The following is a 14681-nucleotide window of genomic DNA, read 5'->3' as shown; positions in this document are numbered from 1 at the left end:
AAAAGCGCCGAATCTTAACCACTAGACCACCAGGGAAGCTGCAAAAAGCTGCCTGCCAGCAAGCAGAGCAACGCAGACTTTCCTCCTTGCTGCTTTGAAATTCAGATCACTTTCACGCCAGGCAAACTTTTCGTACAAGATGACATCTTTTAGACGAGAACACAAAGGACATGTTCACTAAGCCACAGCATCAAGTGCGGGAAGGGGTCCATTTGCCATATATTACCTTCTATGCTTTTCTCAGAGACAGAGGCATAAAGTCAGAGAGAAGCCGTCGGGGAAGTTAAAAATAAACATCATAATATCCACGACATTGTCCAGGAAATGGTTATGCAGTGCTTGAGACAAAGCAGCAAACACACACAAAATACCCGTATGTGCTCTCTTTGTGTGGGTATGTCTCAGATATCCATCTCAGTGTCATGCATTCATGGAGGCTGGCAGCACGGTGGGAGGCCATTCGGCCAATCGTGCCTGTGCTGTCTCTTTGAAAGAGCAGTCGTGCTTTCTCCCGCTGTTATCTCATTTTCTCTCTCCCTCCTCAGTGCCCCACACAACAGGCAAACAGAAGGAGAACACTTTACTAACGAGAAACTGGTGCAGGGAGTTGTTATAAATTTCGTCATGTACATATTTTAAAATTATTTTCGTTCATTTTGTTCTATTCAACTTTTCCCAGGGTCTTTTTAAGGAGCTGCCCAAAGGTTTAAAATTGGGGATGTTAAAAATTCTCCCCGTCGGGGAATTGAACCCCGGTCTCCCGCGTGACAGGCGGGGATACTCACCACTATACTAACGAGGAACTGAAAGGTGCCGAATCTGTCAGAGCAAAAATCGACCTGTGAACAGAGGGACAGAGGCAGAAGGGACAGAAATTAGAATAAGAACAGAAGGAACAGGAGCAGGAGTGGGCCATTCGGCCTCTCGAGCCAGCCCCGCCATTCAATAAGATCATGGCTGATCAGATCTTATACTCAACGCCACTTTCCTGCCCGCTCCCCATAACCCTTGACTCCACTGCAGCTCAAATATATGTCTATCTCCACCTTGATTTTATTCAGTGGCTCCGCCTCCACAGCTCTCTGGGGTAGAGGATTCCAAAGATTCACGACATTCTGAGAGAACAAATTCCTCCTCATCTCCGTTTTAAATGGGCGACCGGATATCCTGGAGCTTTGCCCCCGAGTTGTAGATTCCCCCAGGAGGGGAAACATCCTCCCTGCATCTATCCTGTCAAGCACCCTCAGAATCCTATACAGAGAGAGACAGGGACAAAGAGGGAGACAAAGATAGACATACAGAGCGAGACAGTCAGTTTGACGTCTTGCAGAGTGCTCCGAGGGATAAGGAACTTCAGTTATGTTGAGAGTTTGTGATTGTTTTCCTCAGACGGTTAAGAGGAAATTTAATAAGAGGCTTTCAAAATTACAAGGGGATTTGATTGAGGTAATAAGGAGAAACGCTTGCCAGTGGCAGGTATGACGGTAACCAGAGGAGACCAATTGAAGATAGCAGAATCAGTATGGGGAGAATTGTATTACGCAGCAAGGGCTCAGGCCTACTGAATATCTTACTGCTTAGAAATGTTATCACGGACCAACTCTCTCTCACTAAAGTCTTGCACACGTTGCTAACTTTCAAATGTTGCATTCTTCAAACTGGCGTTGAGTTGATTGATAGCCGTGCGGTGATAAGCTAAGTTTGTTAGGGGGGTGCAGCCTGCAAGAAAATACATGGAAGTTTGATAATAACAGTGACTGTTCTGACACTGTCAGCTGCAGTTAAATGTGGGCATGTACACGTTTAAATTGTCTCGTCCCAAATGTAATTTCCTGCTGACTTTGAAACAGCAGGCATTTTACAAAAGGCAAGGAAGTGCATTGTGTACCTGTTGAGGCAGCAGCAGTGTTGAAATTGCAAAGGTTGATCAGGAGCAGACATTGCTTCGCGCCGGTGCATTGATTGGAGGCATTTCAAACAGCCTCAAAATGCACTGTTCCCTAACCGGGAATCGAACCCGGGCCGCGGCGGTGAAAGCGCCGAATCCTAACCACTAGACCACCAGGGAAGCTGCAAGAAGCTGCCTGCCAGCAAGCAGCGCAACGCAGACTTTCCGCCTTGCTGCTTTGAAATTCAGATCACTTTCACGCCAGACAAACTTTTCGTACAAGATGACATCTTTTAGACGAGAACACAAAGGACATGTTCACTAAGCCACAGCATCAAGTGCGGGAAGGTGTCCATTTGCCATATATTTCCGTCTATGCTTTTCTCAGAGACAGAGGCATAAAGTCAGAGAGAAGCCGTCGGGGAAGTGAAAACTGAACATCATAATATCCACGACATTGTCCAGGAAATGGTTATGCAGTGCTTGAGACAAAGCAGCAAACACACACAAAATACCCGTATGTGCTCTCTTTGTGTGGGTATGTCTCAGATATCCATCTCAGTGTCATGCATTCATGGAGGCTGGCAGCACGGTGGGAGGCCTTTCGGCCAATCGTGCCTGTGCTGTCTCTTTGAAAGAGCAGTCGTGCTTTCTCCCGCTGTTATCTCATTTTCTCTCTCCCTCCTCAGTGCCCCACACAACAGGCAAACAGAAGGAGAACACTCTACTAACGAGGAACTGGTGCAGGGAGTTGTTATAAATTTCGTCATGTACATATTTTAAAATTATTTTCGTTCATTTTGTTCTATTCAACTTTTCCCAGGGTCTTTTTAAGGAGCTGCTCAAAGGTTTAAAATTGGGGATGTTAAAAATTCTCCCCGTCGGGGAATTGAACCCCGGTCTCCCGCGTGACAGGCGGGGATACTCACCACTATACTAACGAGGAACTGAAAGGTGCCGAATCTGTCAGAGCAAAAATCGACCTGTGAACAGAGGGACAGAGGCAGAAGGGACAGAAATAAGAATAGAAGGAATAGGAGCAGGAGTGGGCCATTCGGCCCCTCGAACCTGCCCCGCCATTCAATAAGATCATGGCTGATCAGATCTTCTACTCAACGCCACTTTCCTGCCCGCTCCCCATAACCCTTGACTCCACTGCAGCTCAAATATATGTCTATCTCCACCTTGAATATATTCAGTGACTCCGCCTCCACAGCTCTCTGGGGTAGAGGATTCCAAAGATTCACGACATTCTGAGAGAAGAAATTCCTCCTCATTTCCGTTTTAAATGGGCGACCGGATATCCTGGAGCTTTGCCCCCTAGTTGTAGATTCCCCCAGGAGGGGAAACATCCTCCCTGCATCTATCCTGTCAAGCACCCTCAGAATCCTATACAGAGAGAGACAGGGACAAAGAGGGAGACAAAGATAGACATACAGAGCGAGACAGTCAGTTTGACGTCTTGCAGAGTGGTCCGAGGGATAAGGAACTTCAGTTATGTTGAGAGTTTGTGATTGTTTTCCTCAGACGGTTAAGAGGAAATTTAATAAGAGGCTTTCAAAATTACAAGGGGATTTGATTGAGGTAATAAGGAGAAACGCTTGCCAGTGGCAGGTATGACGGTAACCAGAGGAGACCAATTGAAGATAGCAGAATCAGTATGGGGAGAATTGTATTACGCAGCAAGGGCTCAGGCCTACTGAATATCTTACTGCTTAGAAATGTTATCACGGCCCAACTCTCTCTCACTAAAGTCTTGCACACGTTGCTAACTTTCAAATGCTGCATTCTTCAAACTGGCGTTGAGTTGATTGATAGCCGTGCTGTGATAAGCTAAGTTTGTTAGGGGGGTGCAGCCTGCAAGAAAATACATGGAAGTTTGATAATAACCGTGACTGTTCTGACACTGTCAGCTGCAGTTAAATGTGGGCATGTACACGTTTAAATTGTCTCGTCCCAAATGTAATTTCCTGCTGACTTTGAAACAGCAGGCATTTTACAAAAGGCAAGGAAGTGCATTGTGTACCTGTTGAGGCAGCAGCAGTGTTGAAATTGCAAAGGTTGATCAGGAGCAGGCATTGCTTCGCGCGGGTGCATTGATTGGAGGCATTTCAAACAGCCTCAAAACGCACTGTTCTCTAATCGGGAATCGAACCCGGGCCGCGGCAGTAAAAGCGCCGAATCTTAACCACTAGACCACCAGGGAAGCTGCAAAAAGCTGCCTGCCAGCAAGTAGAGCAACGCAGACTTTCCTCCTTGCTGCTTTGAAATTCAGATCACTTTCACGCCAGGCAAACTTTTCGTACAAGATGACATCTTTTAGACGAGAACACAAAGGACATGTTCACTAAGCCACAGCATCAAGTGCGGGAAGGGGTCCATTTGCCATATATTACCTTCTATGCTTTTCTCAGAGACAGAGGCATAAAGTCAGAGAGAAGCCGTCGGGGAAGTGAAAACTGAACATCATAATATCCACGACATTGTCGAGGAAATGGTTATGCAGTGCTTGAGACAAAGCAGCAAACACACACAAAATACCCGTATGTGCTCTCTTTGTGTGGGTATGTCTCAGATATCCATCTCAGTGTCATGCATTCATGGAGGCTGGCAGCACGGTGGGAGGCCTTTCGGCCAATCGTGCCTGTGCTGTCTCTTTGAAAGAGCAGTCGTGCTTTCTCCCGCTGTTATCTCATTTTCTCTCTCCCTCCTCAGAGCCCCACACAACAGGCAAACAGAAGGAGAACACTCTACTAACGAGGAACTGGTGCAGGGAGTTGTTATAAATTTCGTCATGTACATATTTTAAAATTATTTTCGTTCATTTTGTTCTATTCAACTTTTCCCAGGGTCTTTTTAAGGAGCTGCTCAAAGGTTTAAAATTGGGGATGTTAAAAATTCTCCCCGTCGGGGAATTGAAACCCGGTCTCCCGCGTGACAGGCGGGGATACTGACCACTATACTAACGAGGAACTGAAAGGTGCCGAATCTGTCAGAGCAAAAATCGACCTGTGAACAGAGGGACAGAGGCAGAAGGGACAGAAATAAGAATAGAAGGAATAGAAGCAGGAGTGGGCCATTCGGCCCCTTGAACCTGCCCCGCCATTCAATAAGATCATGGCTGATCAGATCTTCTACTCAACGCCACTTTCCTGCCCGCTCCCCATAACCCTTGACTCCACTGCAGCTCAAATATATGTCTACCTCCACCTTGAATATATTCAGTGGCTCCGCCTCCACAGCTCTCTGGGGTAGAGGATTCCAAAGATTCACGACATTCTGAGAGAAGAAATTCCTCCTCATCTCCGTTTTAAATGGGCGACCGGATATCCTGGAGCTTTGCCCCCTAGTTGTAGATTCCCCCAGGAGGGGAAACATCCTCCCTGCATCTATCCTGTCAAGCACCCTCAGAATCCTATACAGAGAGAGACAGGGACAAAGAGGGAGACAAAGATAGACATACAGAGCGAGACAGTCAGTTTGACGTCTTGCAGAGTGGTCCGAGGGATAAGGAACTTCAGTTATGTTGAGAGTTTGTGATTGTTTTCCTCAGACGGTTAAGAGGAAATTTAATAAGAGGCTTTCAAAATTACAAGGGGATTTGATTGAGGTAATAAGAAGAAACGCTTGCCAGTGGCAGGTATGACGGTAACCAGAGGAGACCAATTGAAGATAGCAGAATCAGTATGGGGAGAATTGTATTACGCAGCAAGGGCTCAGGCCTACTGAATATCTTACTGCTTAGAAATGTTATCACGGCCCAACTCTCTCTCACTAAAGTCTTGCACACGTTGCTAACTTTCAAATGTTGCATTCTTCAAACTGGCGTTGAGTTGATTGATAGCCGTGCTGTGATAAGCTATGTTTGTTAGGGGGGTGCAGCCTGCAAGAAAATACATGGAAGTTTGATAATAACAGTGACTGTTCTGACACTGTCAGCTGCAGTTAAATGTGGGCATGTACACGTTTAAATTGTCTCGTCCCAAATGTAATTTCCTGCTGACTTTGAAACAGCAGGCATTTTACAAAATGCAAGGAAGTGCATTGTGTACCTGTTGAGGCAGCAGCAGTGTCGAAATGGCAAAGGTTGATCAGGAGCAGGCATTGCTTCGCGCGGGTGCATTGATTGGAGGCATTTCAAACAGCCTCAAAACGCACTGTTCTCTAATCGGGAATCGAACCCGGGCCGCGGCAGTAAAAGCGCCGAATCTTAACCACTAGACCACCAGGGAAGCTGCAAAAAGCTGCCTGCCAGCAAGTAGAGCAACGCAGACTTTCCTCCTTGCTGCTTTGAAATTCAGATCACTTTCACGCCAGGCAAACTTTTCGTACAAGATGACATCTTTTAGACGAGAACACAAAGGACATGTTCACTAAGCCACAGCATCAAGTGCGGGAAGGGGTCCATTTGCCATATATTACCTTCTATGCTTTTCTCAGAGACAGAGGCATAAAGTCAGAGAGAAGCCGTCGGGGAAGTGAAAACTGAACATCATAATATCCACGACATTGTCCAGGAAATGGTTATGCAGTGCTTGAGACAAAGCAGCAAACACACACAAAATACCCGTATGTGCTCTCTTTGTGTGGGTATGTCTCAGATATCCATCTCAGTGTCATGCATTCATGGAGGCTGGCAGCACGGTGGGAGGCCATTCGGCCAATCGTGCCTGTGCTGTCTCTTTGAAAGAGCAGTCGTGCTTTCTCCCGCTGTTATCTCATTTTCTCTCTCCCTCCTCAGTGCCCCACACAACAGGCAAACAGAAGGAGAACACTCTACTAACGAGGAACTGGTGCAGGGAGTTGTTATAAATTTCGTCATGTACATATTTTAAAATTATTTTCGTTCATTTTGTTCTATTCAACTTTTCCCAGGGTCTTTTTAAGGAGCTGCCCAAAGGTTTAAAATTGGGGATGTTAAAAATTCTCCCCGTCGGGGAATTGAACCCCGGTCTCTCGCGTGACAGGCGGGGATACTCACCACTATACTAACGAGGAACTGAAAGATGCCGAATCTGTCAGAGCAAAAATCGACCTGTGAACAGAGGGACAGAGGCTGAAGGGACAGAAATTAGAATAAGAACAGAAGGAATAGGAGCAGGAGTGGGCCATTCGGCCCCTCGAGCCTGCCCCGCCATTCAATAAGATCATGGCTGATCAGATCTTGTACTCAACGCCACTTTCCTGCCCGCTCCCCATAACCCTTGACTCCACTGCAGCTCAAATATATGTCTATCTCCACCTTGAATATATTCAGTGGCTCCGCCTCCACAGCTCTCTGGGGTAGAGGATTCCAAAGATTCACGACATTCTGAGAGAACAAATTCCTCCTCATCTCCGTTTTAAATGGGCGACCGGATATCCTGGAGCTTTGCCCCCTAGTTGTAGATTCCCCCAGGAGGGGAAACATCCTCCCTGCATCTATCCTGTCAAGCACCCTCAGAATCCTATACAGAGAGAGACAGGGACAAAGAGGGAGACAAAGATAGACATACAGAGCGAGACAGTCAGTTTGACGTCTTGCAGAGTGGTCCGAGGGATAAGGAACTTCAGTTATGTTGAGAGTTTGTGATTGTTTTCCTCAGACGGTTAAGAGGAAATTTAATAAGAGGCTTTCAAAATTACAAGGGGATTTGATTGAGGTAATAAGGAGAAACGCTTGCCAGTGGCAGGTATGACGGTAACCAGAGGAGACCAATTGAAGATAGCAGAATCAGTATGGGGAGAATTGTATTACGCAGCAAGGGCTCAGGCCTACTGAATATCTTACTGCTTAGAAATGTTATCACGGCCCAACTCTCTCTCACTAAAGTCTTGCACACGTTGCTAACTTTCAAATGTTGCATTCTTCAAACTGGCGTTGAGTTGATTGATAGCCGTGCTGTGATAAGCTAAGTTTGTTAGGGGGGTGCAGCCTGCAAGAAAATACATGGAAGTTTGATAATAACAGTGACTGTTCTGACACTGTCAGCTGCAGTTAAATGTGGGCATGTACACGTTTAAATTGTCTCGTCCCAAATGTAATTTCCTGCTGACTTTGAAACAGCAGGCATTTTACAAAAGGCAAGGAAGTGCATTGTGTACCTGTTGAGGCAGCAGCAGTGTTGAAATTGCAAAGGTTGATCAGGAGCAGACATTGCTTCGCGCCGGTGCATTGATTGGAGGCATTTCAAACAGCCTCAAAACGCACTGTTCCCTAATCGGGAATCGAACCCGGGGCGCGGCAGTAAAAGCGCCGAATCTTAACCACTAGACCACCAGGGAAGCTGCAAAAAGCTGCCTGCCAGCAAGCAGAGCAACGCAGACTTTCCTCCTTGCTGCTTTGAAATTCAGATCACTTTCACGCCAAGCAAACTTTTCGTACAAGATGACATCTTTTAGACGAGAACACAAAGGACATGTTCACTAAGCCACAGCATCAAGTGCGGGAAGGGGTCCATTTGCCATATATTACCTTCTATGCTTTTCTCAGAGACAGAGCATAAAGTCAGAGAGAAGCCGTCGGGGAAGTGAAAACTGAACATCATAATATCCACGACATTGTCCAGGAAATGGTTATGCAGTGCTTGAGACAAAGCAGCAAACACACACAAAATACCCGTATGTGCTCTCTTTGTGTGGGTATGTCTCAGATATCCATCTCAGTGTCATGCATTCATGGAGGCTGGCAGCACGGTGGGAGGCCATTCGGCCAATCGTGCCTGTGCTGTCTCTTTGAAAGAGCAGTCGTGCTTTCATCCGCTGTTATCTCATTTTCTCTCTCCCTCCTCAGTGCCCCACACAACAGGCAAACAGAAGGAGAACATTCTACTAACGAGGAACTGGTGCAGGGAGTTGTTATAAATTTCGTCATGTACATATTTTAAAATTATTTTTGTTCATTTTGTTCTATTCAACTTTTCCCAGGGTCTTTTTAAGGAGCTGCCCAAACGTTTAAAATTGGGGATGTTAAAAATTCTCCCCGTCGGGGAATTGAACCCCGGTCTCCCGCGTGACAGGCGGGGATACTCACCACGATACTAACGAGGAACTGAAAGGTGCCGAATCTGTCAGAGCAAAAATCGACCTGTGAACAGAGGGACAGAGGCAGAAGGGACAGAAATTAGAATAAGAACAGAAGGAACAGGAGCAGGAGTGGGCCATTCGGCCCCTCGAGCCTGCCCCGCCATTCAATAAGATCATGGCTGAGCAGATCTTATACTCAACGCCACTTTCCTGCCCGCTCCCCATAACCCTTGACTCCACTGCAGCTCAAATATATGTCTATCTCCACCTTGAATATATTCAGTGGCTCCGCCTCCACAGCTCTCTGGGGTAGAGGATTCCAAAGATTCATGACATTCTGAGAGAACAAATTCCTCCTCATCTCCGTTTTAAATGGGCGACCGGATATCCTGGAGCTTTGCCCCCGAGTTGTAGATTCCCCCAGGAGGGGAAACATCCTCCCTGCATCTATCCTGTCAAGCACCCTCGGAATCCTATACAGAGAGAGACAGGGACAAAGAGGGAGACAAAGATAGACATACAGAGCGAGACAGTCAGTTTGACGTCTTGCAGAGTGGTCCGAGGGATAAGGAACTTCAGTTATGTTGAGAGTTTGTGATTGTTTTCCTCAGACGGTTAAGAGGAAATTTAATAAGAGGCTTTCAAAATTACAAGGGGATTTGATTGAGGTAATAAGGAGAAACGCTTGCCAGTGGCAGGTATGACGGTAACCAGAGGAGACCAATTGAAGATAGCAGAATCAGTATGGGGAGAATTGTATTACGCAGCAAGGGCTCAGGCCTACTGAATATCTTACTGCTTAGAAATGTTATCACGGCCCAACTCTCTCTCACTAAAGTCTTGCACACTTTGCTAACTTTCAAATGTTGCATTCTTCAAACTGGCGTTGAGTTGATTGATAGCCGTGCTGTGATAAGCTAAGTTTGTTAGGGGGGTGCAGCCTGCAAGAAAATACATGGAAGTTTGATAATAACCGTGACTGTTCTGACACTGTCAGCTGCAGTTAAATGTGGGCATGTACACGTTTAAATTGTCTCGTCCCAAATGTAATTTCCTGCTGACTTTGAAACAGCAGGCATTTTACAAAAGGCAAGGAAGTGCATTGTGTACCTGTTGAGGCAGCAGCAGTGTTGAAATTGCAAAGGTTGATCAGGAGCAGGCATTGCTTCGCGCGGGTGCATTGATTGGAGGCATTTCAAACAGTCTCAAAACGCACTGTTCCCTAATCGGGAATCGAACCCGGGCCGCGGCAGTAAAAGCGCCGAATCTTAACCACTAGACCACCAGGGAAGCTGCAAAAAGCTGCCTGCCAGCAAGCAGAGCAACGCAGACTTTCCTCCTTGCTGCTTTGAAATTCAGATCACTTTCACGCCAGGCAAACTTTTCGGACAAGATGACATCTTTTAGACGAGAACACAAAGGACATGTTCACTAAGCCACAGCATCAAGTGCGGGAAGGGGTCCATTTGCCATATATTTCCTTCTATGCTTTTCTCAGAGACAGAGGCATAAAGTCAGAGAGAAGCCGTCGGGGAAGTGAAAACTGAACATCATAATATCCACGACATTGTCGAGGAAATGGTTATGCAGTGCTTGAGACAAAGCAGCAAACACACACAAAATACCCGTATGTGCTCTCTTTGTGTGGGTATGTCTCAGATATCCATCTCAGTGTCATGCATTCATGGAGGCTGGCAGCACGGTGGGAGGCCATTCGGCCAATCGTGCCTGTGCTGTCTCTTTGAAAGAGCAGTCGTGCTTTCTCCCGCTGTTATCTCATTTTCTCTCTCCCTCCTCAGAGCCCCACACAACAGGCAAACAGAAGGAGAACACTCTACTAACGAGGAACTGGTGCAGGGAGTTGTTATAAATTTCGTCATGTACATATTTTAAAATTATTTTCGTTCATTTTGTTCTATTCAACTTTTCCCAGGGTCTTTTTAAGGAGCTGCTCAAAGGTTTAAAATTGGGGATGTTAAAAATTCTCCCCGTCGGGGAATTGAACCCCGGTCTCCCGCGTGACAGGCGGGGATACTCACTACTATACTAACGAGGAACTGAAAGGTGCCGAATCTGTCAGAGCAAAAATCGACCTGTGAACAGAGGGACAGAGGCAGAAGGGACAGAAATAAGAATAGAAGGAATAGGAGCAGGAGTGGGCCATTCGGCCCCTCGAACCTGCCCCGCCATTCAATAAGATCATGGCTGATCAGATCTTCTACTCAACGCCACTTTCCTGCCCGCTCCCCATAACCCTTGACTCCACTGCAGCTCAAATATATGTCTACCTCCACCTTGAATATATTCAGTGGCTCCGCCTCCACAGCTCTCTGGGGTAGAGGATTCTAAAGATTCACGACATTCTGAGAGAAGAAATTCCTCCTCATCTCCGTTTTAAATGGGCGACCGGATATCCTGGAGCTTTGCCCCCTAGTTGTAGATTCCCCCAGGAGGGGAAACATCCTCCCTGCATCTATCCTGTCAAGCACCCTCAGAATCCTATACAGAGAGAGACAGGGACAAAGAGGGAGACAAAGATAGACATACAGAGCGAGACAGTCAGTTTGACGTCTTGCAGAGTGGTCCGAGGGATAAGGAACTTCAGTTATGTTGAGAGTTTGTGATTGTTTTCCTCAGACGGTTAAGAGGAAATTTAATAAGAGGCTTTCAAAATTACAAGGGAATTTGATTGAGGTAATAAGGAGAAACGCTTGCCAGTGGCAGGTATGACGGTAACCAGAGGAGACCAATTGAAGATAGCAGAATCAGTATGGGGAGAATTGTATTATGCAGCAAGGGCTCAGGCCTACTGAATATCTTACTGCTTAGAAATGTTATCACGGCCCAACTCTCTCTCACTAAAGTCTTGCACACGTTGCTAACTTTCAAATGTTGCATTCTTCAAACTGGCGTTGAGTTGATTGATAGCCGTGCTGTGATAAGCTAAGTTTGTTAGGGGGGTGCAGCCTGCAAGAAAATACATGGAAGTTTGATAATAACCGTGACTGTTCTGACACTGTCAGCTGCAGTTAAATGTGGGCATGTACACGTTTAAATTGTCTCGTCCCAAATGTAATTTCCTGCTGACTTTGAAACAGCAGGCATTTTACAAAAGGCAAGGAAGTGCATTGTGTACCTGTTGAGGCAGCAGCAGTGTTGAAATTGCAAAGGTTGATCAGGAGCAGGCATTGCTTCGCGCGGGTGCATTGATTGGAGGCATTTCAAACAATCTCAAAACGCACTGTTACCTAATCGGGAATCGAACCCGGGCCGCTGCAGTAAAAGCGCCGAATCTTAACCACTAGACCACCAGGGAAGCTGCAAGAAGCTGCCTGCCAGCAAGCAGAGCAACGCAGACTTTCCTCCTTGCTGCTTTGAAATTCAGATCAATTTCACGCCAGGCAAACTTTTCGTACAAGATGACATCTTTTAGACGAGAACACAAAGGACATGTTCACTAAGCCACAGCATCAAGTGCGGGAAGGGGTCCATTTGCCATATATTACCTTCTATGCTTTTCTAAGAGACAGAGGCATAAAGTCAGAGAGAAGCCGTCGGGGAAGTGAAAACTGAACATCATAATATCCACGACATTGTCCAGGAAATGGTTATGCAGTGCTTGAGACAAAGCAGCAAACACACACAAAATACCCGTATGTGCTCTCTTTGTGTGGGTATGTCTCAGATATCCATCTCAGTGTCATGCATTCATGGAGGCTGGCAGCACGGTGGGAGGCCATTCGGCCAATCGTGCCTGTGCTGTCTCTTTGAAAGAGCAGTCGTGCTTTCTCCCGCTTTTATCTCATTTTCTCTCTCCCTCCTCAGTGCCCCACACAACAGGCAAACAGAAGGAGAACACTCTACTAACGAGGAACTGGTGCAGGGAGTTGTTATAAATTTCGTCATGTACATATTTTAAAATTATTTTCGTTCATTTTGTTCTATTCAACTTTTCCCAGGGTCTTTTTAAGGAGCTGCTCAAAGGTTTAAAATTGGGGATGTTAAAAATTCTCCCCGTCGGGGAATTGAACCCCGGTCTCCCGCGTGACAGGCGGGGATACTCACCACTATACTAACGAGGAACTGAAAGGTGCCGAATCTGTCAGAGCAAAAATCGACCTGTGAACAGAGGGACAGAAGCAGAAGGGACAGAAATAAGAATAGAAGGAATAGGAGCAGGAGTGGGCCATTCGGCCCCTCGAAGCTGCCCCGCCATTCAATAAGATCATGGCTGATCAGATCTTCTACTCAACGCCACTTTCCTGCCCGCTCCCCATAACCCTTGACTCCACTGCAGCTCAAATATATGTCTACCTCCACCTTGAATATATTCAGTGGCTCCGCCTCCACAGCTCTCTGGGGTAGAGGATTCCAAAGATTCACGACATTCTGAGAGAAGAAATTCCTCCTCATCTCCGTTTTAAATGGGCGACCGGATATCCTGGAGCTTTGCCCCCTAGTTGTAGATTCCCCCAGGAGGGGAAACATCCTCCCTGCATCTATCCTGTCAAGCACCCTCAGAATCCTATACAGAGAGAGACAGGGACAAAGAGGGAGACAAAGATAGACATACAGAGCGAGACATTCAGTTTGACGTCTTGCAGAGTGGTCCGAGGGATAAGGAACTTCAGTTATGTTGAGAGTTTGTGATTGTGTTCCTCAGACGGTTAAGAGGAAATTTATTAAGAGGCTTTCAAAATTACAAGGGGATTTGATTGAGGTAATAAGGAGAAACGCTTGCCAGTGGCAGGTATGACGGTAACCAGAGGAGACCAATTGAAGATAGCAGAATCAGTATGGGGAGAATTGTATTACGCAGCAATGGCTCAGGCCTACTGAATATCTTACTGCTTAGAAATGTTATCACGGCCCAACTCTCTCTCACTAAAGTCTTGCACACGTTGCTAACTTTCAAAAGTTGCATTCTTCAAACTGGCGTTGAGTTGATTGATAGCCGTGCTGTGATAAGCCAAGTTTGTTAGGGGGATGCAGCCTGCAAGAAAATACATGGAAGTTTGATAATAACCGTGACTGTTCTGACACTGTCAGCTGCAGTTAAATGTGGGCATGTACACGTTTAAATTGTCTCGTCCCAAATGTAATTTCCTGCTGACTTTGAAACAGCAGGCATTTTACAAAAGGCAAGGAAGTGCATTGTGTACCTGTTGAGGCAGCAGCAATGTTGAAATTGCAAAGGTTGATCAGGAGCAGGCATTGCTTCGCGCGGGTGCATTGATTGGAGGCATTTCAAACAGCCTCAAAACGCACTGTTACCTAACCGGGAATCGAACCCGGGCCGCGGCGGTGAAAGCGCCGAATCTTAACCACTAGACCACCAGGGAAGCTGCAAGAAGCTGCCTGCCAGCAAGCAGAGCAACGCAGACTTTCCTCCTTGCTGCTTTGAATTTCAGATCACTTTCAGGCCAGGCAAACTTTTCGGACAAGATGACATCTTTTTGACGAGAACACAAAGGACATGTTCACTAAGCCACAGCATCAAGTGCGGGAAGGCGTCCAATTGCCATATATTTCCTTCTCTGCTTTTCTCAGAGACAGAGGCATAAAGTCAGAGAGAAGCCGTCGGGGAAGTGAAAACTGACATCATAATATCCACGACACTGTCGAGGAAATGGTTATGCAGTGCTTGAGACAAAGCAGCAAACACACACAAAATACCCGTATGTGCTCTCTTTGTGTGGGTATGTCTCAGATATCCATCTCAGTGTCATGCATTCATGGAGGCTGGCAGCACGGTGGGAGGCCATTCGGTCAATCGTGCCAGTGCTGT

The 14681-nt window shown here is 46.4% G+C and overlaps 4 non-coding genes across 4 annotated transcripts; all 4 read right to left on the bottom strand.

Moving 5' to 3' along the window:
* Positions 1-730: 730 nt before the first annotated feature.
* On the bottom strand, positions 731-802 carry trnad-guc (transfer RNA aspartic acid (anticodon GUC)). The gene has a single exon. It is a non-coding gene; the product is annotated as a tRNA-Asp (tRNA).
* Positions 803-1996: 1194 nt separating this feature from the next.
* On the bottom strand, positions 1997-2068 carry trnae-uuc (transfer RNA glutamic acid (anticodon UUC)). Its single transcript has one exon. It is a non-coding gene; the product is annotated as a tRNA-Glu (tRNA).
* A 694-nt stretch (positions 2069-2762) lies between these two features.
* trnad-guc (transfer RNA aspartic acid (anticodon GUC)) lies at positions 2763-2834 on the bottom strand. The gene has a single exon. It is a non-coding gene; the product is annotated as a tRNA-Asp (tRNA).
* A 10069-nt stretch (positions 2835-12903) lies between these two features.
* trnad-guc (transfer RNA aspartic acid (anticodon GUC)) lies at positions 12904-12975 on the bottom strand. The gene has a single exon. It is a non-coding gene; the product is annotated as a tRNA-Asp (tRNA).
* Positions 12976-14681: the final 1706 nt, after the last annotated feature.

Source organism: Somniosus microcephalus, unplaced genomic scaffold (assembly GCF_052327205.1).
Source record: "Somniosus microcephalus isolate GS21.2 unplaced genomic scaffold, FLI_Smic_1.0 unresolved_chr5, whole genome shotgun sequence".
Taxonomy (NCBI): Eukaryota; Metazoa; Chordata; class Chondrichthyes; order Squaliformes; family Somniosidae; genus Somniosus; species Somniosus microcephalus.
The sequence above is the reverse complement of the archived record's forward strand: the minus strand, read 5'-3'. Positions and strand labels throughout refer to the sequence as shown.